Consider the following 4,307-nt stretch of genomic DNA (forward strand, 5'->3'; position numbering starts at 1 on the left):
TGAACTCTTGTCTTTCCTGAAGGTCAAAACCAGAGTTCTAAGCAAGAACCATGGGAAAATAAACAATGCATCATCAAGTGCTTGAACTCCAAGTTGAGCCCTGCCCTTTACACATGGCTTATATTTAATCAAGGTTTCTCCACTGCCACCTCCACTGTCCCATCCCCCAGCTATATAGCTATATAGCTATCATCAATAGTATCAATAGTATTTTTAACATCTTGCAAGCCATCTCATATTGCATCTTTTTAAAGATTTAATTATTTATTTTAGGTGGAGAAAGAGTGAGTTTGTAGGGCGAGGGGCAGAAAGAGAGAGCAAATCCTGAAGCACTTCCCACTGAGCATGGAGCCAGACACAGGGCTTGATCTCAGGACACTGAGATCAGGACCTGAGCTGAAATCAAGAGTCGGACTCTTAATCAACTGAGCCACCCAGGTACCCCTCTTATTCCATCTTTGATTTGAATGAGTGTGTACGTATTTGGCACTTTGACCAATAATGTGACAGAGTGTGAGGATTGTTACATTTCTCAATAAAGGTGAATTTATTTCTCTCAATGTATACTCATAACCAAGTCTTGTATGTCTGGAGCAATCAGGATTTAGGTCACCAAAAGAATTTAGAGCTACTCCACTGAGCTGACTGACTGAGCAAGTCAGCCTTTCTATAGTTCTTTCTTTAGCTCTACTCAGAGCTACTATTCCTTCTTTTGCAAGAGCATTTAAGGAAAAGCTGTTAGTTCCCTTTTGATTAATAACAACAAATCCTTTATCTGAATCACCACAGACTTTCATTTTCATTTCAATCATTTTTTTAACTCTGTCTTCAATGGATTTTCTTTCAGCTTTTACAATTTTTTCTCTCTCTTGTGCACTCTTGTAAAAAAAAAAAAAAGAAGACCCTTCTTGTTTTTTCATATCACTAATGACACATTGCCTATCAGGATGTATGCATCTTCAACTCTCTATTTTTCATATCATGATGCTGTGCCTCATGGTCCAAAACAAGACTTCTGATTAAGCTTGTATCAGTTTCTGATTTATGTTTCGTCTCCATGATCTCAACCACAAAGAAGTCAATAATGGCAAAAGTGGAGTCACAACAGACTCTGAAGGCATCAACAAGAACAACAAACAGACAAAAAACATCAGCAAGTTCAGCATGAATGTTAGTGTGAAGAAATGTTCTGGCCACATCTATAAGTGTTTCCCTGTCCATTTCTTTGCTTACTTTGACTTTTTCCAAAAAACTAGAGTTCCTTTTCCTTTGCAGCTTCAAATCCTGTTATTATTCTGGGATGAAGAACTTCAGAAATGTAGGGAGCCTGTTTCAGCAGCTCTCCAATGGTAGGGACATTGGACATGATACCATCACCAGTTATAATGCCATACTGGGCAGTTACTTTGGCTTATATGGTGGCGGTGGCTGTTGTGTGTTGAATTTGCATTTCACGAAGCAGCACATTACCATATTTAGTCAGCTTGATGTCTCCAGCACCAGAAACAAGCATTCTCATGGTGCCCTTAGGCTCCAAGTTGGTCCTCAGCACATCCTACAGCCCCTGGGCTGCACTGATGTTGACCACCAGTGCCGCCTGGGCTTGGTCACCTTGGCTTTGTGGTTCAGGATCTTCACATCTACCATAGCTACCCGGGTGCACAGGAAGAGCTATTGCATTTTTTTTAATGAAAATAGTGCCTAGTACAGAATTGACTCTCAATATTATTTGATAAAGAACGCATCTGGTCATTTAATTAAATAACAAGTGTTTGCTCTCAAGTGGTATTGGAAGGCTTAATGCCAGTTTTTAAAATTTCTTTTGATTTGTTTGAAGAAGGCTGTATAATAGCATTTTAATACAGCAGTATCTCATTCTAACAAAACAGGGAGATGTTGCCCATATATTCACCACTTTGAGTGATTAATCAAATAATTTAATCTGAACATTCATGGCCTTGAAAATTTTTAGTGTTTCATGGGGAATAAAGGAAATCAACTCTACTCAAATACTTTAAATTTACTGTAATTGAATGTTAAGCACTTATGCATACATTATTATATATTTTTATAAAAACTGTATGATATAATTTTTTAAAATTAACTTTTGAATACAATTTACCCAAGGACACACAGATGAAGTCTTCATGAAGCTTTTAAGATTCTAAATTCTACGCTCTTCCCACACCTCCTTCATGTAAGATAAAAGGAAAGTAAAATTCCCATCTAAAGAAAGTTCATCAGACTTCTATGGCAAAAAAAAATTTTGGAATATGATAGTAATAATACTATAGTATTAAATATTTTAAGTGTATAGAGAAGATGAATATTCACAGACTAAGAAACCTCAATACTACTTTAGAAACCAACTTAGTTAAAATGTTCAAGTCATATTCTTATTTCTTTTTGCAATATCTAGCCTCACCAGGCTATCTTCCACAACAGAGTGAGCTTTGAAGTTCACAGAATTTGATTCAACATTGGCATATCGACCTGACTTCAAAGGGATTTATACTGCTGAAGGATTTCACTGAGTACAAGAAAGAAAGGAGAATCTCAACTTCCTGTGAAATCTAACTTCAGAGTACCTGGTACCTTCAACAAAATTAGATACATATGGGTATCAAAAACAGGGATTTGAAAGTACAATTCAATTCATACAGAATATCTCTTTTTAATTTCCTGTTTGGTGAATATTTATTGTAATGTGACAACAGGAAAACTCAAAGTTGCAAGTTTAGTGTTTCAGAGGTAAAACTTTGCTGAAGCACATATTTAATTCTCGGTAAGAAACAACATTGACCAAAGCTTATTTTCCCCTGCCCATTCATATGTGCAGCACTGGTCTATCAATCTCATTTTTACCTTTCCCACAAAGGATTTCCCTAAAACTCCACTTATTTTTCATAGTCATGAGTTTGGGAACTTGATTTCATTTAATTTAACATTTAAGTTTCCAGCCTAAAAATCACTTATATTACTTTAAGAAGTTTCCTTCAACATGTCTTGCCCTTTACTTCTACTCTTTTTTGTGGTCAGGGGTTCCCAGGACCCCCCAACTTCACCCCCCTCCCCCCACCTCACTTCATTGTAGCATTGCTAAAATTTACAACTATGAACGTATTACTTATCCTAACAGGCCCCCTCAGCTTTCCCCCCTATTTTGCAGTGTTTCTTGTTATTTCCAAGACTATATATTTTAGAATCTAAACTTTCACCTGTATGAAGGAAAGACTGTAATTCACTTGTATCTCCCAATTGATACTTGTCTCTGATTCTAGTAAAGAAAAAAAAACTATTTCATGGTTTTGGGTCAAACTGTTAGATTAGATTTTTATGAAACCCCTCCCTATGACACATAACATATATATGGGGTGAGCAGAAAACAATGATTAAAATTACGATTACTAATTAAGGTCCTTTTCTTGAAGGATAAATAATTTGCAATTAATAACTGTCTATTCTTTATTTTATACAGAATTCCATAAGCATCATGTCCTTTAACTCTCATAACAACCCTATTGATTTTTAGATTTTACATAAATGAGGTATTTGAAAAGTATTACTTTTGGAGAGATTGATATCCAGTAATACAAATTTTAATAACCACATTCATTCAGCTATTATTATAGGTGAGGCAGTATGCTAACTTATAAGGAAAGCACTATATTATGTCCATTTTGTTAATAAGAGCATTAATATTTAGGGGGATTAAATCACTCACTCATGCTTACAGAGTCAGGGTCAATATTCAGCTCCAGGTCTTCTCTCTCCAGGGTAAAAGCTCATAACCACTATGCTTATTAGAATTTAGAACTGAAGGTACCTTAGAATTCATTTAGTCTAAACTTCTCATCTTACAGATGAAGAGATTGAGGCCAAAAATAGTTTTCTGCTCAATCAGTACAGCTTCTAGAGAGAAACCATCCTTCAAGCCTCTGTACTTTGCCTTTACCACCTTAGCCTGCAATGGCTGCTCCTTATCATCATCCTTAGGAGACACCCATGGTCTATGCCTCTTTTCAAGGGTCATAGCCTGCTGGCTGCTAATGTCTGGCACCTCATTAATTCACCTTCACTGGAAGTAGAACTCCAGATCTTCTTTTGACCCTAGACAATGGGTCAAGGTGAGGTCTCAGAAACAGTTATTAGTGGGTTTACTTTTGATCTCTATTTGGGAAGGAACCAACCTACTAGATATGTTTATTCATCTCTGTTAATGAAGTTTATAAGTTTTAGTGAAGCCATTTGTAACTCCTGAGAGTTAACACTTCTTCATACCAAGGAAGGATATATTTCTGTGGGGT

The 4,307-nt window shown here is 36.3% G+C and overlaps 1 pseudogene; it reads right to left on the bottom strand.

Moving 5' to 3' along the window:
- Positions 1 to 1,647, bottom strand: part of LOC112679097 (T-complex protein 1 subunit zeta-like) — a 1,845-nt pseudogene extending 198 nt beyond the window's left edge.
- Positions 1,648 to 4,307: the final 2,660 nt, after the last annotated feature.

The sequence above is a fragment of the Canis lupus genome, chromosome 6 (assembly GCF_003254725.2).
Source record: "Canis lupus dingo isolate Sandy chromosome 6, ASM325472v2, whole genome shotgun sequence".
In the NCBI taxonomy this organism is placed as follows: Eukaryota; Metazoa; Chordata; class Mammalia; order Carnivora; family Canidae; genus Canis; species Canis lupus.